Consider the following 24131-nt stretch of genomic DNA (forward strand, 5'->3'; position numbering starts at 1 on the left):
TTGACCGAAGTTTGAGGATTGCGCTCAAATCAAATGTCCAATAACCAAATTTCCACATGTAACTACTAGATTGTGATACAATACACTAATGGGTGAAGTTTGGTTGACTTCTGCGCAGCGGTTTGGGAGTTAACATCAAAATTACATTTCTCGGCCATATCGCATAGATCTCACTGTGAAAAGGCTTAAATGACTTTTTTAATTAAGTTTGATGATTGCGTTCAAACAAAATGTCCTAGAACAAAATTTTCAAATGTAACTACTAGATTGTGATACAATACACTATTGGGTGAAGTTTGGTTGACTTCTGCGCAGCGGTTTGGGAGTTAACATCAAAATTACATTTCTCGGCCATATCGCATAGATCTCACTGTGAAAAGGCTTAAATGGCTTTTTTGACCTAAGTTTGAGGATTGCGCTCAAACAAAATGTCCTAGAACAAAATTTTCAAATGTAACTACTAGATTGTGATACAATACACTATTGGGTGAAGTTTGGTTGACTTCTGCGCAGCGGTTTGGGAGTTAACATCAAAATTACATTTCTCGGCCATATCGCATAGATCTCACTGTGAAAAGGCTTAAATGGCTTTTTTGACCTAAGTTTGAGGATTGCGCTCAAATCAAATGTCCTAGAACCAAATTTTCACATGTAACTACTAGATTGTGATACAATACACTATTGGGTGAAGTTTGGTTGACTTCTGCGCACCGGTTTGGGAGTTAACATCAAAATTACATTTCTCGGCCATATCGCATAGATCTCACTGTGAAAAGGCTTAAATGACTTTTTTAATTAAGTTTGATGATTGCGCTCAAAACAAAATTTCCTAGAACAAAATTTTCAAATGTAACTACTAGAATGTGATAGAATACACTATTGGGTGAAGTTTGGTTGACTTCTGCGCAGCGGTTTGGGAGTTAACATCAAAATTACATTTCTCGGCCATATCGCATTGATCTCACTGTGAAAAGGCTTAAATGGCTTTTTTGACCTAAGTTTGAGGATTGCGTTCAAATCAAATGTCCTATAACCAAATTTCCACATGTAACTACTAGATTGTGATACAATACACTAATGGGTGAAGTTTGGTTGACTTCTGCGCAGCGGTTTGGGAGTTAACATCAAAATTACATTTCTCGGCCATATCGCATTGATCTCACTGTGAAAAGGCTTAAATGGCTTTTTTGACCTAAGTTTGAGGATTGCGCTCAAACAAAATGTCCTAGAACAAAATTTTCAAATGTAACTACTAGATTGTGATACAATACACTATTGGGTGAAGTTTGGTTGACTTCTGCGCAGCGGTTTGGGAGTTAACATCAAAATTACATTTCTCGGCCATATCGCATAGATCTCACTGTGAAAAGGCTTAAATGGCTTTTTTGACCTAAGTTTGAGGATTGCGCTCAAATCAAATGTCCTAGAACCAAATTTCCACATGTAACTACTAGATTTTGATACAATACACTAATGGGTGAAGTTTGGTTGACTTCTGCGCAGCGGTTTGGGAGTTAACATCAAAATTACATTTCTCGGCCATATCGCATAGATCTCACTGTGAAAAGGCTTAAATGACTTTTTTAATTAAGTTTGATGATTGCGTTCAAACAAAATGTCCTAGAACAAAATTTTCAAATGTAACTACTAGATTGTGATACAATACACTATTGGGTGAAGTTTGGTTGACTTCTGCGCAGCGGTTTGGGAGTTAACATCAAAATTACATTTCTCGGCCATATCGCATAGATCTCACTGTGAAAAGGCTTAAATGGCTTTTTTGACCTAAGTTTGAGGATTGCGCTCAAATCAAATGTCCTAGAACCAAATTTCCACATGTAACTACTAGATTGTGAAACAATACACTAATGGGGGAAGTTTGGTTGACTTCTGCGCAGCGGTTTGGGAGTTAACATCAAAATTACATTTCTCGGCCATATCGCATAGATCTCACTGTGAAAAGGCTTAAATGGCTTTTTTGACCTAAGTTTAATAATTGCGCTCAAACCAAATGTCCTAGAACGAAATTTTTAAATGTAACTACTAGAATGTGATACAATACACTATTGGGTGAAGTTTGGTTGACTTCTGCGCAGCGGTTTGGGAGTTAACATCAAAATTACATTTCTCGGGCATATCGCATTGATCTCACTGTGAAAAGGCTTAAATGGCTTTTTTGACCTAAGTTTGAGGATTGCGCTCAAATCAAATGTCCTAGAACCAAATTTCCACATGTAATTACTAGATTGTGATACAATACAATAATGGGTGAAGTTTGGTTGACTTCTGCGCAGCGGTTTGGGAGTTAACATCAAAATTACATTTCTCGGCCATATCGCATAGATCTCACTGTGAAAAGGCTTAAATGACTTTTTTTAATTAAGTTTGAAGATTGCGCTCAAATCAAATGTCCTAGAACTAAATTTCCAAATGTAACTACTAGATTGTGATAAAATACACTATTGGGTAAAGTTTGGTTGACTTCTGCGCAGCGGTTTGGGAGTTAACATCAAAATTACATTTCTCGGCCATATCGCATAGATCTCACTGTGAAAAGGCTTAAATGGCTTTTTTGACCTAAGTTTGAGGATTGCGCTCAAATCAAATGTCCTATAACCAAATTTCCACATGTAACTACTAGATTGTGATACAATACACTAATGGGTGAAGTTTGGTTGACTTCTGCGCAGCGGTTTGGGAGTTAACATCAAAATTACATTTCTCGGCCATATCGCATAGATCTCACTGTGAAAAGGCTTAAATGACTTTTTTAATTAAGTTTGATGATTGCGCTCATACCAAATGTCCTAGAACGAAATTTCCACATGTAACTACTAGATTGTGATACAATACACTAATGGGTGAAGTTTGGTTGACTTCTGCGCAGCGGTTTGGGAGTTAACATCAAAATTACATTTCTCGGCCATATCGCTTAGATCTCACTGTGAAAAGGCTTAAATGGCTTTTTTGACCTAAGTTTGAGGATTGCGCTCAAATCAAATGTCCTAGAACCAAATTTCCACATGTAACTACTAGATTGTGATACAATACACTAATGGGTGAAGTTTGGTTGACTTCTGCGCAGCGGTTTGGGAGTTAACATCAAAATTACATTTCTCGGCCATATCGCATAGATCTCACTGTGAAAAGGCTTAAATGACTTTTTTAATTAAGTTTGATGATTGCGTTCAAACAAAATGTCCTAGAACAAAATTTTCAAATGTAACTACTAGATTGTGATACAATACACTATTGGGTGAAGTTTGGTTGACTTCTGCGCAGCGGTTTGGGAGTTAACATCAAAATTACATTTCTCGGCCATATCGCATAGATCTCACTGTGAAAAGGCTTAAATGGCTTTTTTGACCTAAGTTTGAGGATTGCGCTCAAATCAAATGTCCTAGAACCAAATTTCCACATGTAACTACTAGATTGTGATACAATACACTAATGGGTGAAATTTGGTTGACTTCTGCGCAGCGGTTTGGGAGTTAACATCAAAATTACATTTCTCGGCCATATCGCATAGATCTCACTGTGAAAAGGCTTAAATGGCTTTTTTGACCTAAGTTTAATAATTGCGCTCAAACCAAATGTCCTAGAACGAAATTTTCAAATGTAACTACTAGAATGTGATACAATACACTATTGGGTGAAGTTTGGTTGACTTCTGCGCAGCGGTTTGGGAGTTAACATTAAAATTACATTTCTCGGCCATATCGCATAGATCTCACTGTGAAAAGGCTTAAATGGCTTTTTTGACCTAAGTTTGAGGATTGCGCTCAAATCAAATGTCCTAGAACCAAATTTCCACATGTAACTACTAGATTGTGATACAATACACTAATGGGTGAAGTTTGGTTGACTTCTGCGCAGCGGTTTGGGAGTTAACATCAAAATTACATTTCTCGGCCATATCGCATAGATCTCACTGTGAAAAGGCTTTAATGGCTTTTTTGACCTAAGTTTGAGGATTGCGCTCAAATCAAATGTCCAATAACCAAATTTCCACATGTAACTACTAGATTGTGATACAATACACTAATGGGTGAAGTTTGGTTGACTTCTGCGCAGCAGTTTTAGAGTTAACATCAAAATTACATTTCTCGGCCATATCGCATAGATCTCACTGTGAAAAGGCTTAAATGACTTTTTTAATTAAGTTTGATGATTGCGTTCAAACAAAATGTCCTAGAACAAAATTTTCAAATGTAACTACTAGATTGTGATACAATACACTATTGGGTGAAGTTTGGTTGACTTCTGCGCAGCGGTTTGGGAGTTAACATAAAAATTACATTTCTCGGCCATATCGCATAGATCTCACTGTGAAAAGGCTTAAATGGCTTTTTTGACCTAAGTTTGAGGATTGCGCTCAAATCAAATGTCCTATAACCAAATTTCCACATGTAACTACTAGATTGTGATACAATACACTAATGGGTGAAGTTTGGTTGACTTCTGCGCAGCGGTTTGGGAGTTAACATCAAAATTACATTTCTCGGCCATATCGCATAGATCTCACTGTGAAAAGGCTTAAATGACTTTTTTAATTAAGTTTGATGATTGCGTTCAAACAAAATGTCCTAGAACAAAATTTTCAAATGTAACTACTAGATTGTGATACAATACACTATTGGGTGAAGTTTGGTTGACTTCTGCGCAGCGGTTTGGGAGTTAACATCAAAATTACATTTCTCGGCCATATCGCATAGATCTCACTGTGAAAAGGCTTAAATGGCTTTTTTGACCTAAGTTTGAGGATTGCGCTCAAATCAAATGTCCTAGAACCAAATTTCCACATGTAACTACTAGATTGTGATACAATACACTAATGGGTGAAGTTTGGTTGACTTCTGCGCAGCGGTTTGGGAGTTAACATCAAAATTACATTTCTCGGCCATATCGCATAGATCTCACTGTGAAAAGGCTTAAATGGCTTTTTTGACCTAAGTTTAATAATTGCGCTCAAACCAAATGTCCTAGAACGAAATTTCCACATGTAACTACTAGATTGTGATACAATACACTAATGGGTGAAGTTTGGTTGACTTCTGCGCAGCGGTTTGGGAGTTAACATCAAAATTACATTTCTCGGCCATATCGCTTAGATCTCACTGTGAAAAGGCTTAAATGGCTTTTTTGACCTAAGTTTGAGGATTGCGCTCAAATCAAATGTCCTAGAACCAAATTTCCACATGTAACTACTAGATTGTGATACAATACACTAATGGGTGAAGTTTGGTTGACTTCTGCGCAGCGGTTTGGGAGTTAACATCAAAATTACATTTCTCGGCCATATCGCATAGATCTCACTGTGAAAAGGCTTAAATGACTTTTTTAATTAAGTTTGATGATTGCGTTCAAACAAAATGTCCTAGAACAAAATTTTCAAATGTAACTACTAGATTGTGATACAATACACTATTGGGTGAAGTTTGGTTGACTTCTGCGCAGCGGTTTGGGAGTTAACATCAAAATTACATTTCTCGGCCATATCGCATAGATCTCACTGTGAAAAGGCTTAAATGGCTTTTTTGACCTAAGTTTGAGGATTGCGCTCAAATCAAATGTCCTAGAACCAAATTTCCACATGTAACTACTAGATTGTGATACAATACACTAATTGGTGAAATTTGGTTGACTTCTGCGCAGCGGTTTGGGAGTTAACATCAAAATTACATTTCTCGGCCATATCGCATAGATCTCACTGTGAAAAGGCTTAAATGACTTTTTTAATTAAGTTTGATGATTGCGTTCAAACAAAATGTCCTAGAACAAAATTTTCAAATGTAACTACTAGATTGTGATACAATACACTATTGGGTGAAGTTTGGTTGACTTCTGCGCAGCGGTTTGGGAGTTAACATCAAAATTACATTTCTCGGCCATATCGCATAGATCTCACTGTGAAAAGGCTTAAATGGCTTTTTTGACCTAAGTTTAATAATTGCGCTCAAACCAAATGTCCTAGAACGAAATTTTCAAATGTAACTACTAGAATGTGATACAATACACTATTGGGTGAAGTTTGGTTGACTTCTGCGCAGCGGTTTGGGAGTTAACATCAAAATTACATTTCTCGGCCATATCGCATAGATCTCACTGTGAAAAGGCTTAAATGGCTTTTTTGACCTAAGTTTGAGGATTACGCTCAAATCAAATGTCCTAGAACCAAATTTCCACATGTAACTACTAGATTGTGATACAATACACTAATGGGTGAAGTTTGGTTGACTTCTGCGCAGCGGTTTGGGAGTTAACATCAAAATTACATTTCTCGGCCATATCGCATAGATCTCACTGTGAAAAGGCTTAAATGGCTTTTTTGACCTAAGTTTGAGGATTGCGCTCAAATCAAATGTCCAATAACCAAATTTCCACATGTAACTACTAGATTGTGATACAATACACTAATGGGTGAAGTTTGGTTGACTTCTGCGCAGCAGTTTTAGAGTTAACATCAAAATTACATTTCTCGGCCATATCGCATAGATCTCACTGTGAAAAGGCTTAAATGACTTTTTTAATTAAGTTTGATGATTGCGTTCAAAAAAAATGTCCTAGAACAAAATTTTCAAATGTAACTACTAGATTGTGATACAATACACTATTGGGTGAAGTTTGGTTGACTTCTGCGCAGCGGTTTGGGAGTTAACATCAAAATTACATTTCTCGGCCATATCGCATAGATCTCACTGTGAAAAGGCTTAAATGGCTTTTTTGACCTAAGTTTGAGGATTGCGCTCAAATCAAATGTCCTATAACCAAATTTCCACATGTAACTACTAGATTGTGATACAATACACTAATGGGTGAAGTTTGGTTGACTTCTGCGCAGCGGTTTGGGAGTTAACATCAAAATTACATTTCTCGGCCATATCGCATAGATCTCACTGTGAAAAGGCTTCAATGACTTTTTTAATTAAGTTTGATGATTGCGTTCAAACAAAATGTCCTAGAACAAAATTTTCAAATGTAACTACTAGATTGTGATACAATACACTATTGGGTGAAGTTTGGTTGACTTCTGCGCAGCGGTTTGGGAGTTAACATCAAAATTACATTTCTCGGCCATATCGCATAGATCTCACTGTGAAAAGGCTTAAATGGCTTTTTTGACCTAAGTTTGAGGATTGCGCTCAAATCAAATGTCCTAGAACCAAATTTCCACATGTAACTACTAGATTGTGATATAATACACTAATGGGTGAAGTTTGGTTGACTTCTGCGCAGCGGTTTGGGAGTTAACATCAAAATTACATTTCTCGGCCATATCGCATAGATCTCACTGTGAAAAGGCTTAAATGGCTTTTTTGACCTAAGTTTAATAATTGCGCTCAAACCAAATGTCCTAGAACGAAATTTCCACATGTAACTACTATATTGTGATACAATACACTAATGGGTGAAGTTTGGTTGACTTCTGCGCAGCGGTTTGGGAGTTAACATCAAAATTACATTTCTCGGCCATATCGCTTAGATCTCACTGTGAAAAGGCTTAAATGGCTTTTTTGACCTAAGTTTGAGGATTGCGCTCAAATCAAATGTCCTAGAACCAAATTTCCACATGTAACTACTAGATTGTGATACAATACACTAATGGGTGAAGTTTGGTTGACTTCTGCGCAGCGGTTTGGGAGTTAACATCAAAATTACATTTCTCGGCCATATCGCATAGATCTCACTGTGAAAAGGCTTAAATGACTTTTTTAATTAAGTTTGATGATTGCGTTCAAAAAAAATGTCCTAGAACAAAATTTTCAAATGTAACTACTAGATTGTGATACAATACACTATTGGGTGAAGTTTGGTTGACTTCTGCGCAGCGGTTTGGGAGTTAACATCAAAATTACATTTCTCGGCCATATCGCATAGATCTCACTGTGAAAAGGCTTAAATGGCTTTTTTGACCTAAGTTTGAGGATTGCGCTCAAATCAAATGTCCTAGAACCAAATTTCCACATGTAACTACTAGATTGTGATACAATACACTAATGGGTGAAGTTTGGTTGACTTCTGCGCAGCGGTTTGGGAGTTAACATCAAAATTACATTTCTCGGCCATATCGCATAGATCTCACTGTGAAAAGGCTTAAATGGCTTTTTTGACCTAAGTTTAAGGATTGCGCTCAAATCAAATGTCCAATAACCAAATTTCCACATGTAACTACTAGATTGTGATACAATACACTAATGGGTGAAGTTTGGTTGACTTCTGCGCAGCAGTTTTAGAGTTAACATCAAAATTACATTTCTCGGCCATATCGCATAGATCTCACTGTGAAAAGGCTTAAATGACTTTTTTAATTAAGTTTGATGATTGCGCTAAAATCAAATGTCCTAGAACCAAATTTTCAAATGTAACTACTAGATTGTGATACAATACACTATTGGGTGAAGTTTGGTTTACTTCAGCGCAGCGGTTTGGGAGTTAACATCAAAATTACATTTCTCGGCCATATCGCATAGATCTCACTGTGAAAAGGCTTAAATGGCTTTTTTGACCTAAGTTTAATAATTGCGCTCAAACCAAATGTCCTAGAACGAAATTTTCAAATGTAACTACTAGAATGTGATACAATACACTATTGGGTGAAGTTTGGTTGACTTCTGCGCAGCGGTTTGGGAGTTAACATCAAAATTACATTTCTCGGCCATATCGTATAGATCTCACTGTGAAAAGGCTTAAATGGCTTTTTTGACCTAAGTTTGAGGATTGCGCTCAAATCAAATGTCCTAGAACCAAATTTCCACATGTAACTACTAGATTGTGATACAATACACTAATGGGTGAAGTTTGGTTTACTTCTGCGCAGCGGTTTGGGAGTTAACATCAAAATTACATTTCTCGGCCATATCGCATAGATCTCACTGTGAAAAGGCTTAAATGGCTTTTTTGACCTAAGTTTAATAATTGCGCTCAAACCAAATGTCCTTGAACGAAATTTTAAAATGTAACTACTAGAATGTGATACAATACACTATTGGGTGAAGTTTGGTTGACTTCTGCGCAGCGGTTTGGGAGTGAACATCAAAATTACATTTCTCGGCCATATCGCATAGATCTCACTGTGAAAAGGCTTAAATGGCTTTTTTGACCTAAGTTTGAGGATTGCGCTCAAATCAAATGTCCTATAACCAAATTTCCACATGTAACTACTAGATTGTGATACAATACACTAATGGTTGAAGTTTGGTTGACTTCTGCGCAGCGGTTTGGGAGTTAACATCAAAATTACATTTCTCGGCCATATCGCATAGATCTCACTGTGAAAAGGCTTAAATGGCTTTTTTGACCTAAGTTTGAGGATTGCGCTAAAATCAAATGTCCTAGAACCAAATTTCCACATGTAACTACTAGATTGTGATACAATACACTAATGGGTGAAGTTTGGTTTACTTCTGCGCAGCGGTTTGGGAGTTAACATCAAAATTACATTTCTCGGCCATATCGCATAGATCTCACTGTGAAAAGGCTTAAATGGCTTTTTTGACCTAAGTTTAATAATTGCGCTCAAACCAAATGTCCTAGAACGAAATTTTCAAATGTAACTACTAGAATGTGATACAATACACTATTGGGTGAAGTTTGGTTGACTTCTGCGCAGCGGTTTGGGAGTTAACATCAAAATTACATTTCTCGGCCATATCGCATAGATCTCACTGTGAAAAGGCTTAAATGGCTTTTTTGACCTAAGTTTGAGGATTGCGCTCAAATCAAATGTCCTATAACCAAATTTCCACATGTAACTACTAGATTGTGATACAATACACTAATGGGTGAAGTTTGGTTGACTTCTGCGCAGCGGTTTGGGAGTTAACATCAAAATTACATTTCTCGGCCATATCGCATAGATCTCACTGTGAAAAGGCTTAAATGGCTTTTTTGACCTATGTTTGAGGATTGCGCTCAAACAAAATGTCCTAGAACAAAATTTTCAAATGTAACTACTAGATTGTGATACAATACACTATTGGGTGAAGTTTGGTTGACTTCTGCGCAGCGGTTTGGGAGTTAACATCAAAATTACATTTCTCGGCCATATCGCATAGATCTCACTGTGAAAAGGCTTAAATGACTTTTTTAATTAAGTTTGATGATTGCGTTCAAACAAAATGTCCTAGAACAAAATTTTCAAATGTAACTACTAGATTGTGATACAATACACTATTGGGTGAAGTTTGGTTGACTTCTGCGCAGCGGTTTGGGAGTTAACATCAAAATTACATTTCTCGGCCATATCGCATAGATCTCACTGTGAAAAGGCTTAAATGGCTTTTTTGACCTAAGTTTGAGGATTGCGCTCAAACCAAATGTCCTAGAACGAAATTTTCAAATGTAACTACTAGAATGTGATACAATACACTATTGGGTGAAGTTTGGTTGACTTCTGCGCAGCGGTTTGGGAGTTAACATCAAAATTACATTTCTCGGCCATATCGCATAGATCTCACTGTGAAAAGGCTTAAATGGCTTTTTTGACCTAAGTTTGAGGATTGCGCTCAAATCAAATGTCCTAGAACCAAATTTCCACATGTAACTACTAGATTGTGATAAAATACACTAATGGGTGAAGTTTGGTTGACTTCTGCGCAGCGGTTTGGGAGTTAACATCAAAATTACATTTCTCGGCCATATCGCATAGATCTCACTGTGAAAAGGCTTAAATGACTTTTTTAATTAAGTTTGATGATTGCGCTCAAACAAAATTTCCTAGAACAAAATTTTCAAATGTAACTACTAGATTGTGATACAATACACTATTGGGTGAAGTTTGGTTGACTTCTGCGCAGCGGTTTGGGAGTTAACATCAAAATTACATTTCTCGGCCATATCGCATAGATCTCACTGTGAAAAGGCTTAAATGACTTTTTTAATTAAGTTTGATGATTGCGCTCAAAACAAAATTTCCTAGAACAAAATTTTCAAATGTAACTACTAGAATGTGATACAATACACTATTGGGTGAAGTTTGGTTGACTTCTGCGCAGCGGTTTGGGAGTTAACATCAAAATTACATTTCTCGGCCATATCGCATTGATCTCACTGTGAAAAGGCTTAAATGGCTTTTTTGACCTAAGTTTGAGGATTGCGCTCAAACAAAATGTCCTAGAACAAAATTTTCAAATGTAACTACTAGATTGTGATACAATACACTATTGGGTGAAGTTTGGTTGACTTCTGCGCAGCGGTTTGGGAGTTAACATCAAAATTACATTTCTCGGCCATATCGCATAGATCTCACTGTGAAAAGGCTTAAATGGCTTTTTTGACCTAAGTTTGAGGATTGCGCTCAAATCAAATGTCCTAGAACCAAATTTCCACATGTAACTACTAGATTTTGATACAATACACTAATGGGTGAAGTTTGGTTGACTTCTGCGCAGCGGTTTGGGAGTTAACATTAAAATTACATTTCTCGGCCATATCGCATAGATCTCACTGTGAAAAGGCTTAAATGACTTTTTTAATTAAGTTTGATGATTGCGTTCAAACAAAATGTCCTAGAACAAAATTTTCAAATGTAACTACTAGATTGTGATACAATACACTATTGGGTGAAGTTTGGTTGACTTCTGCGCAGCGGTTTTGGAGTTAACATCAAAATTACATTTCTCGGCCATATCGCATAGATCTCACTGTGAAAAGCTTAAATGGCTTTTTTGACCTAAGTTTGAGGATTGCGCTCAAATCAAATGTCCTAGAACCAAATTTCCACATGTAACTACTAGATTGTGAAACAATACACTAATGGGGGAAGTTTGGTTGACTTCTGCGCAGCGGTTTGGGAGTTAACATCAAAATTACATTTCTCGGCCATATCGCATAGATCTCACTGTGAAAAGGCTTAAATGGCTTTTTTGACCTAAGTTTAATAATTGCGCTCAAACCAAATGTCCTAGAACGAAATTTTTAAATGTAACTACTAGAATGTGATACAATACACTATTGGGTGAAGTTTGGTTGACTTCTGCGCAGCGGTTTGGGAGTTAACATCAAAATTACATTTCTCGGCCATATCGCATTGATCTCACTGTGAAAAGGCTTAAATGGCTTTTTTGACCTAAGTTTGAGGATTGCGCTCAAATCAAATGTCCTAGAACCAAATTTCCACATGTAATTACTAGATTGTGATACAATACAATAATGGGTGAAGTTTGGTTGACTTCTGCGCAGCGGTTTGGGAGTTAACATCAAAATTACATTTCTCGGCCATATCGCATAGATCTCACTGTGAAAAGGCTTAAATGACTTTTTTTAATTAAGTTTGAAGATTGCGCTCAAATCAAATGTCCTAGAACTAAATTTCCAAATGTAACTACTAGATTGTGATACAATACACTAATGGGTGAAGTTTGGTTGACTTCTGCGCAGCGGTTTGGGAGTTAACATCAAAATTACATTTCTCGGCCATATCGCATAGATCTCACTGTGAAAAGGCTTAAATGACTTTTTTAATTAAGTTTGATGATTGCGTTCAAACAAAATGTCCTAGAACAAAATTTTCAAATGTAACTACTAGATTGTGATACAATACACTATTGGGTGAAGTTTGGTTGACTTCTGCGCAGCGGTTTGGGAGTTAACATCAAAATTACATTTCTCGGCCATATCGCATAGATCTCACTGTGAAAAGGCTTAAATGGCTTTTTTGACCTAAGTTTGAGGATTGCGCTCAAATCAAATGTCCTAGAACCAAATTTCCACATGTAACTACTAGATTGTGATACAATACACTAATGGGTGAAGTTTGGTTGACTTCTGCGCAGCGGTTTGGGAGTTAACATCAAAATTACATTTCTCGGCCATATCGCATAGATCTCACTGTGAAAAGGCTTAAATGACTTTTTTAATTAAGTTTGATGATTGCGTTCAAACAAAATGTCCTAGAACAAAATTTTCAAATGTAACTACTAGATTGTGATACAATACACTATTGGGTGAAGTTTGGTTGACTTCTGCGCAGCGGTTTGGGAGTTAACATCAAAATTACATTTCTCGGCCATATCGCATAGATCTCACTGTGAAAAGGCTTAAATGGCTTTTTTGACCTAAGTTTGAGGATTGCGCTCAAATCAAATGTCCTAGAACCAAATTTCCACATGTAACTACTAGATTGTGATACAATACACTAATGGGTGAAATTTGGTTGACTTCTGCGCAGCGGTTTGGGAGTTAACATCAAAATTACATTTCTCGGCCATATCGCATAGATCTCACTGTGAAAAGGCTTAAATGGCTTTTTTGACCTAAGTTTAATAATTGCGCTCAAACCAAATGTCCTAGAACGAAATTTTCAAATGTAACTACTAGAATGTGATACAATACACTATTGGGTGAAGTTTGGTTGACTTCTGCGCAGCGGTTTGGGAGTTAACATTAAAATTACATTTCTCGGCCATATCGCATAGATCTCACTGTGAAAAGGCTTAAATGGCTTTTTTGACCTAAGTTTGAGGATTGCGCTCAAATCAAATGTCCTAGAACCAAATTTCCACATGTAACTACTAGATTGTGATACAATACACTAATGGGTGAAGTTTGGTTGACTTCTGCGCAGCGGTTTGGGAGTTAACATCAAAATTACATTTCTCGGCCATATCGCATAGATCTCACTGTGAAAAGGCTTTAATGGCTTTTTTGACCTAAGTTTGAGGATTGCGCTCAAATCAAATGTCCAATAACCAAATTTCCACATGTAACTACTAGATTGTGATACAATACACTAATGGGTGAAGTTTGGTTGACTTCTGCGCAGCAGTTTTAGAGTTAACATCAAAATTACATTTCTCGGCCATATCGCATAGATCTCACTGTGAAAAGGCTTAAATGACTTTTTTAATTAAGTTTGATGATTGCGTTCAAACAAAATGTCCTAGAACAAAATTTTCAAATGTAACTACTAGATTGTGATACAATACACTATTGGGTGAAGTTTGGTTGACTTCTGCGCAGCGGTTTGGGAGTTAACATAAAAATTACATTTCTCGGCCATATCGCATAGATCTCACTGTGAAAAGGCTTAAATGGCTTTTTTGACCTAAGTTTGAGGATTGCGCTCAAATCAAATGTCCTATAACCAAATTTCCACATGTAACTACTAGATTGTGATACAATACACTAATGGGTGAAGTTTGGTTGACTTCTGCGCAGCGGTTTGGGAGTTAACATCAAAATTACATTTCTCGGCCATATCGCATAGATCTCACTGTGAAAAGGCTTAAATGACTTTTTTAATTAAGTTTGATGATTGCGTTCAAACAAAATGTCCTAGAACAAAATTTTCAAATGTAACTACTAGATTGTGATACAATACACTATTGGGTGAAGTTTGGTTGACTTCTGCGCAGCGGTTTGGGAGTTAACATCAAAATTACATTTCTCGGCCATATCGCATAGATCTCACTGTGAAAAGGCTTAAATGGCTTTTTTGACCTAAGTTTGAGGATTGCGCTCAAATCAAATGTCCTAGAACCAAATTTCCACATGTAACTACTAGATTGTGATACAATACACTAATGGGTGAAGTTTGGTTGACTTCTGCGCAGCGGTTTGGGAGTTAACATCAAAATTACATTTCTCGGCCATATCGCATAGATCTCACTGTGAAAAGGCTTAAATGGCTTTTTTGACCTAAGTTTAATAATTGCGCTCAAACCAAATGTCCTAGAACGAAATTTCCACATGTAACTACTAGATTGTGATACAATACACTAATGGGTGAAGTTTGGTTGACTTCTGCGCAGCGGTTTGGGAGTTAACATCAAAATTACATTTCTCGGCCATATCGCTTAGATCTCACTGTGAAAAGGCTTAAATGGCTTTTTTGACCTAATTTGAGGATTGCGCTCAAATCAAATGTCCTAGAACCAAATTTCCACATGTAACTACTAGATTGTGATACAATACACTAATGGGTGAAGTTTGGTTGACTTCTGCGCAGCGGTTTGGGAGTTAACATCAAAATTACATTTCTCGGCCATATCGCATAGATCTCACTGTGAAAAGGCTTAAATGACTTTTTTAATTAAGTTTGATGATTGCGTTCAAACAAAATGTCCTAGAACAAAATTTTCAAATGTAACTACTAGATTGTGATACAATACACTATTGGGTGAAGTTTGGTTGACTTCTGCGCAGCGGTTTGGGAGTTAACATCAAAATTACATTTCTCGGCCATATCGCATAGATCTCACTGTGAAAAGGCTTAAATGGCTTTTTTGACCTAAGTTTGAGGATTGCGCTCAAATCAAATGTCCTAGAACCAAATTTCCACATGTAACTACTAGATTGTGATACAATACACTAATTGGTGAAATTTGGTTGACTTCTGCGCAGCGGTTTGGGAGTTAACATCAAAATTACATTTCTCGGCCATATCGCATAGATCTCACTGTGAAAAGGCTTAAATGACTTTTTTAATTAAGTTTGATGATTGCGTTCAAACAAAATGTCCTAGAACAAAATTTTCAAATGTAACTACTAGATTGTGATACAATACACTATTGGGTGAAGTTTGGTTGACTTCTGCGCAGCGGTTTGGGAGTTAACATCAAAATTACATTTCTCGGCCATATCGCATAGATCTCACTGTGAAAAGGCTTAAATGGCTTTTTTGACCTAAGTTTAATAATTGCGCTCAAACCAAATGTCCTAGAACGAAATTTTCAAATGTAACTACTAGAATGTGATACAATACACTATTGGGTGAAGTTTGGTTGACTTCTGCGCAGCGGTTTGGGAGTTAACATCAAAATTACATTTCTCGGCCATATCGCATAGATCTCACTGTGAAAAGGCTTAAATGGCTTTTTTGACCTAAGTTTGAGGATTACGCTCAAATCAAATGTCCTAGAACCAAATTTCCACATGTAACTACTAGATTGTGATACAATACACTAATGGGTGAAGTTTGGTTGACTTCTGCGCAGCGGTTTGGGAGTTAACATCAAAATTACATTTCTCGGCCATATCGCATAGATCTCACTGTGAAAAGGCTTAAATGGCTTTTTTGACCTAAGTTTGAGGATTGCGCTCAAATCAAATGTCCAATAACCAAATTTCCACATGTAACTACTAGATTGTGATACAATACACTAATGGGTGAAGTTTGGTTGACTTCTGCGCAGCAGTTTTAGAGTTAACATCAAAATTACATTTCTCGGCCATATCGCATAGATCTCACTGTGAAAAGGCTTAAATGACTTTTTTAATTAAGTTTGATGATTGCGTTCAAAAAAAATGTCCTAGAACAAAATTTTCAAATGTAACTACTAGATTGTGATACAATACACTATTGGGTGAAGTTTGGTTGACTTCTGCGCAGCGGTTTGGGAGTTAACATCAAAATTACATTTCTCGGCCATATCGCATAGATCTCACTGTGAAAAGGCTTAAATGGCTTTTTTGACCTAAGTTTGAGGATTGCGCTCAAATCAAATGTCCTATAACCAAATTTCCACATGTAACTACTAGATTGTGATACAATACACTAATGGGTGAAGTTTGGTTGACTTCTGCGCAGCGGTTTGGGAGTTAACATCAAAATTACATTTCTCGGCCATATCGCATAGATCTCACTGTGAAAAGGCTTCAATGACTTTTTTAATTAAGTTTGATGATTGCGTTCAAACAAAATGTCCTAGAACAAAATTTTCAAATGTAACTACTAGATTGTGATACAATACACTATTGGGTGAAGTTTGGTTGACTTCTGCGCAGCGGTTTGGGAGTTAACATCAAAATTACATTTCTCGGCCATATCGCATAGATCTCACTGTGAAAAGGCTTAAATGGCTTTTTTGACCTAAGTTTGAGGATTGCGCTCAAATCAAATGTCCTAGAACCAAATTTCCACATGTAACTACTAGATTGTGATATAATACACTAATGGGTGAAGTTTGGTTGACTTCTGCGCAGCGGTTTGGGAGTTAACATCAAAATTACATTTCTCGGCCATATCGCATAGATCTCACTGTGAAAAGGCTTAAATGGCTTTTTTGACCTAAGTTTAATAATTGCGCTCAAACCAAATGTCCTAGAACGAAATTTCCACATGTAACTACTATATTGTGATACAATACACTAATGGGTGAAGTTTGGTTGACTTCTGCGCAGCGGTTTGGGAGTTAACATCAAAATTACATTTCTCGGCCATATCGCTTAGATCTCACTGTGAAAAGGCTTAAATGGCTTTTTTGACCTAAGTTTGAGGATTGCGCTCAAATCAAATGTCCTAGAACCAAATTTCCACATGTAACTACTAGATTGTGATACAATACACTAATGGGTGAAGTTTGGTTGACTTCTGCGCAGCGGTTTGGGAGTTAACATCAAAATTACATTTCTCGGCCATATCGCATAGATCTCACTGTGAAAAGGCTTAAATGACTTTTTTAATTAAGTTTGATGATTGCGTTCAAAAAAAATGTCCTAGAACAAAATTTTCAAATGTAACTACTAGATTGTGATACAATACACTATTGGGTGAAGTTTGGTTGACTTCTGCGCAGCGGTTTGGGAGTTAACATCAAAATTACATTTCTCGGCCATATCGCATAGATCTCACTGTGAAAAGGCTTAAATGGCTTTTTTGACCTAAGTTTGAGGATTGCGCTCAAATCAAATGTCCTAGAACCAAATTTCCACATGTAACTACTAGATTGTGATACAATACACTAATGGGTGAAGTTTGGTTGACTTCTGCGCAGCGGTTTGGGAGTTAACATCAAAATTACATTTCTCGGCCATATCGCATAGATCTCACTGTGAAAAGGCTTAAATGGCTTTTTTGACCTAAGTTTAAGGATTGCGCTCAAATCAAATGTCCAATAACCAAATTTCCACATGTAACTACTAGATTGTGATACAATACACTAATGGGTGAAGTTTGGTTTACTTCTGCGCAGCGGTTTGGGAGTTAACATCAAAATTACATTTCTCGGCCATATCGCATAGATCTCACTGTGAAAAGGCTTAAATGGCTTTTTTGACCTAAGTTTAATAATTGCGCTCAAACCAAATGTCCTAGAACGAAATTTTCAAATGTAACTACTAGAATGTGATACAATACACTATTGGGTGAAGTTTGGTTGACTTCTGCGCAGCGGTTTGGGAGTTAACATCAAAATTACATTTCTCGGCCATATCGTATAGATCTCACTGTGAAAAGGCTTAAATGGCTTTTTTGACCTAAGTTTGAGGATTGCGCTCAAATCAAATGTCCTAGAACCAAATTTCCACATGTAACTACTAGATTGTGATACAATACACTAATGGGTGAAGTTTGGTTTACTTCTGCGCAGCGGTTTGGGAGTTAACATCAAAATTACATTTCTCGGCCATATCGCATAGATCTCACTGTGAAAAGGCTTAAATGGCTTTTTTGACCTAAGTTTAATAATTGCGCTCAAACCAAATGTCCTTGAACGAAATTTTAAAATGTAACTACTAGAATGTGATACAATACACTATTGGGTGAAGTTTGGTTGACTTCTGCGCAGCGGTTTGGGAGTGAACATCAAAATTACATTTCTCGGCCATATCGCATAGATCTCACTGTGAAAAGGCTTAAATGGCTTTTTTGACCTAAGTTTGAGGATTGCGCTCAAATCAAATGTCCTATAACCAAATTTCCACATGTAACTACTAGATTGTGATACAATACACTAATGGTTGAAGTTTGGTTGACTTCTGCGCAGCGGTTTGGGAGTTAACATCAAAATTACATTTCTCGGCCATATCGCATAGATCTCACTGTGAAAAGGCTTAAATGGCTTTTTTGACCTAAGTTTGAGGATTGCGCTAAAATCAAATGTCCTAGAACCAAATTTCCACATGTAACTACTAGATTGTGATACAATACACTAATGGGTGAAGTTTGGTTTACTTCTGCGCAGCGGTTTGGGAGTTAACATCAAAATTACATTTCTCGGCCATATCGCATAGATCTCACTGTGAAAAGGCTTAAATGGCTTTTTTGACCTAAGTTTAATAATTGCGCTCAAACCAAATGTCCTAGAACGAAATTTTCAAATGTAACTACTAGAATGTGATACAATACACTATTGGGTGAAGTTTGGTTGACTTCTGCGCAGCGGTTTGGGAGTTAACATCAAAATTACATTTCTCGGCCATATCGCATAGATCTCACTGTGAAAAGGCTTAAATGGCTTTTTTGACCTAAGTTTGAGGATTGCGCTCAAATCAAATGTCCTATAACCAAATTTCCACATGTAACTACTAGATTGTGATACAATACACTAATGGGTGAAGTTTGGTTGACTTCTGCGCAGCGGTTTGGGAGTTAACATCAAAATTACATTTCTCGGCCATATCGCATAGATCTCACTGTGAAAAGGCTTAAATGGCTTTTTTGACCTATGTTTGAGGATTGCGCTCAAACAAAATGTCCTAGAACAAAATTTTCAAATGTAACTACTAGATTGTGATACAATACACTATTGGGTGAAGTTTGGTTGACTTCTGCGCAGCGGTTTGGGAGTTAACATCAAAATTACATTTCTCGGCCATATCGCATAGATCTCACTGTGAAAAGGCTTAAATGACTTTTTTAATTAAGTTTGATGATTGCGTTCAAACAAAATGTCCTAGAACAAAATTTTCAAATGTAACTACTAGATTGTGATACAATACACTATTGGGTGAAGTTTGGTTGACTTCTGCGCAGCGGTTTGGGAGTTAACATCAAAATTACATTTCTCGGCCATATCGCATAGATCTCACTGTGAAAAGGCTTAAATGGCTTTTTTGACCTAAGTTTGAGGATTGCGCTCAAACCAAATGTCCTAGAACGAAATTTTCAAATGTAACTACTAGAATGTGATACAATACACTATTGGGTGAAGTTTGGTTGACTTCTGCGCAGCGGTTTGGGAGTTAACATCAAAATTACATTTCTCGGCCATATCGCATAGATCTCACTGTGAAAAGGCTTAAATGGCTTTTTTGACCTAAGTTTGAGGATTGCGCTCAAATCAAATGTCCTAGAACCAAATTTCCACATGTAACTACTAGATTGTGATAAAATACACTAATGGGTGAAGTTTGGTTGACTTCTGCGCAGCGGTTTGGGAGTTAACATCAAAATTACATTTCTCGGCCATATCGCATAGATCTCACTGTGAAAAGGCTTAAATGACTTTTTTAATTAAGTTTGATGATTGCGCTCAAACAAAATTTCCTAGAACAAAATTTTCAAATGTAACTACTAGATTGTGATACAATACACTATTGGGTGAAGTTTGGTTGACTTCTGCGCAGCGGTTTGGGAGTTAACATCAAAATTACATTTCTCGGCCATATCGCATAGATCTCACTGTGAAAAGGCTTAAATGACTTTTTTAATTAAGTTTGATGATTGCGCTCAAAACAAAATTTCCTAGAACAAAATTTTCAAATGTAACTACTAGAATGTGATACAATACACTATTGGGTGAAGTTTGGTTGACTTCTGCGCAGCGGTTTGGGAGTTAACATCAAAATTACATTTCTCGGCCATATCGCATTGATCTCACTGTGAAAAGGCTTAAATGGCTTTTTTGACCTAAGTTTGAGGATTGCGCTCAAACAAAATGTCCTAGAACAAAATTTTCAAATGTAACTACTAGATTGTGATACAATACACTATTGGGTGAAGTTTGGTTGACTTCTGCGCAGCGGTTTGGGAGTTAACATCAAAATTACATTTCTCGGCCATATCGCATAGATCTCACTGTGAAAAGGCTTAAATGGCTTTTTTGACCTAAGTTTGAGGATTGCGCTCAAATCAAATGTCCTAGAACCAAATTTCCACATGTAACTACTAGATTTTGATACAATACACTAATGGGTGAAGTTTGGTTGACTTCTGCGCAGCGGTTTGGGAGTTAACATTAAAATTACATTTCTCGGCCATATCGCATAGATCTCACTGTGAAAAGGCTTAAATGACTTTTTTAATTAAGTTTGATGATTGCGTTCAAACAAAATGTCCTAGAACAAAATTTTCAAATGTAACTACTAGATTGTGATACAATACACTATTGGGTGAAGTTTGGTTGACTTCTGCGCAGCGGTTTTGGAGTTAACATCAAAATTACATTTCTCGGCCATATCGCATAGATCTCACTGTGAAAAGCTTAAATGGCTTTTTTGACCTAAGTTTGAGGATTGCGCTCAAATCAAATGTCCTAGAACCAAATTTCCACATGTAACTACTAGATTGTGAAACAATACACTAATGGGGGAAGTTTGGTTGACTTCTGCGCAGCGGTTTGGGAGTTAACATCAAAATTACATTTCTCGGCCATATCGCATAGATCTCACTGTGAAAAGGCTTAAATGGCTTTTTTGACCTAAGTTTAATAATTGCGCTCAAACCAAATGTCCTAGAACGAAATTTTTAAATGTAACTACTAGAATGTGATACAATACACTATTGGGTGAAGTTTGGTTGACTTCTGCGCAGCGGTTTGGGAGTTAACATCAAAATTACATTTCTCGGCCATATCGCATTGATCTCACTGTGAAAAGGCTTAAATGGCTTTTTTGACCTAAGTTTGAGGATTGCGCTCAAATCAAATGTCCTAGAACCAAATTTCCACATGTAATTACTAGATTGTGATACAATACAATAATGGGTGAAGTTTGGTTGACTTCTGCGCAGCGGTTTGGGAGTTAACATCAAAATTACATTTCTCGGCCATATCGCATAGATCTCACTGTGAAAAGGCTTAAATGACTTTTTTTAATTAAGTTTGAAGATTGCGCTCAAATCAAATGTCCTAGAACTAAATTTCCAAATGTAACTACTAGATTGTGATACAATACACTAATGGGTGAAGTTTGGTTGACTTCTGCGCAGCGGTTTGGGAGTTAACATCAAAATTACATTTCTCGGCCATATCGCATAGATCTCACTGTGAAAAGGCTTAAATGACTTTTTTAATTAAGTTTGATGATTGCGTTCAAACAAAATGTCCTAGAACAAAATTTTCAAATGTAACTACTAGATTGTGATACAATACACTATTGGGTGAAGTTTGGTTGACTTCTGCGCAGCGGTTTGGGAGTTAACATCAAAATTACATTTCTCGGCCATATCGCATAGATCTCACTGTGAAAAGGCTTAAATGGCTTTTTTGACCTAAGTTTGAGGATTGCGCTCAAATCAAATGTCCTAGAACCAAATTTCCACATGTAACTACTAGATTGTGATACAATACACTAATGGGTGAAGTTTGGTTGACTTCTGCGCAGCGGTTTGGGAGTTAACATCAAAATTACATTTCTCGGCCATATCGCATAGATCTCACTGTGAAAAGGCTTAAATGACTTTTTTAATTAAGTTTGATGATTGCGTTCAAACAAAATGTCCTAGAACAAAATTTTCAAATGTAACTACTAGATTGTGATACAATACACTATTGGGTGAAGTTTGGTTGACTTCTGCGCAGCGGTTTGGGAGTTAACATCAAAATTACATTTCTCGGCCATATCGCATAGATCTCACTGTGAAAAGGCTTAAATGGCTTTTTTGACCTAAGTTTGAGGATTGCGCTCAAATCAAATGTCCTAGAACCAAATTTCCACATGTAACTACTAGATTGTGATACAATACACTAATGGGTGAAATTTGGTTGACTTCTGCGCAGCGGTTTGGGAGTTAACATCAAAATTACATTTCTCGGCCATATCGCATAGATCTCACTGTGAAAAGGCTTAAATGGCTTTTTTGACCTAAGTTTAATAATTGCGCTCAAACCAAATGTCCTAGAACGAAATTTTCAAATGTAACTACTAGAATGTGATACAATACACTATTGGGTGAAGTTTGGTTGACTTCTGCGCAGCGGTTTGGGAGTTAACATCAAAATTACATTTCTCGGCCATATCGCATAGATCTCACTGTGAAAAGGCTTAAATGGCTTTTTTGACCTAAGTTTGAGGATTGCGCTCAAATCAAATGTCCTAGAACCAAATTTCCACATGTAACTACTAGATTGTGATACAATACACTAATGGGTGAAGTTTGGTTGACTTCTGCGCAGCGGTTTGGGAGTTAACATCAAAATTACATTTCTCGGCCATATCGCATAGATCTCACTGTGAAAAGGCTTAAATGGCTTTTTTGACCTAAGTTTGAGGATTGCGCTCAAATCAAATGTCCAATAACCAAATTTCCACATGTAACTACTAGATTGTGATACAATACACTAATGGGTGAAGTTTGGTTGACTTCTGCGCAGCAGTTTTAGAGTTAACATCAAAATTACATTTCTCGGCCATATCGCATAGATCTCACTGTGAAAAGGCTTAAATGACTTTTTTAATTAAGTTTGATGATTGCGTTCAAACAAAATGTCCTAGAACAAAATTTTCAAATGTAACTACTAGATTGTGATACAATACACTATTGGGTGAAGTTTGGTTGACTTCTGCGCAGTGGTTTGGGAGTTAACATAAAAATTACATTTCTCGGCCATATCGCATAGATCTCACTGTGAAAAGGCTTAAATGGCTTTTTTGACCTAAGTTTGATGATTGCGCTCAAACAAAATTTCCTAGAACAAAATTTTCAAATTTATCTACTAGATTGTGATACAATACACTATTGGGTGAAGTTTAGTTGACTTCTGCGCAGCGGTTTGGGAGTTAACATCAAAATTACATTTCTCGGCCATATCGCATAGATCTCACTGTGAAAAGGCTTAAATGGCTTTTTTGACCTAAGTTCAATGATTGCGCTCAAACCAAATGTCCTAGAACAAAATTTTCAAATGTAACTACTAGAATGTGATACAATACACTATTGGGTGAAGTTTGGTTGACTTCTGCGCAGCGGTTTGGGAGTTAACATCAAAATTACATTTCTCGGCCATATCGCATAGATCTCACTGTGAAAAGGCTTAAATGGCTTTTTTGACCTAAGTTTGAGGATTGCGCTCAAATCAAATGTCCTAGAACCAAATTTCCACATGTAACTACTAGATTGTGATACAATACACTAATGGGTGAAGTTTGGTTGACTTCTGCGCAGCGGTTTGGGAGTTAACATCAAAATTACATTTCTCGGCCATATCGCATAGATCTCACTGTGAAAAGGCTTAAATGGCTTTTTTGACCTA

Source organism: Corythoichthys intestinalis, unplaced genomic scaffold, assembly GCF_030265065.1.
Source record: "Corythoichthys intestinalis isolate RoL2023-P3 unplaced genomic scaffold, ASM3026506v1 HiC_scaffold_36, whole genome shotgun sequence".
NCBI lineage: Eukaryota > Metazoa > Chordata > Actinopteri > Syngnathiformes > Syngnathidae > Corythoichthys > Corythoichthys intestinalis.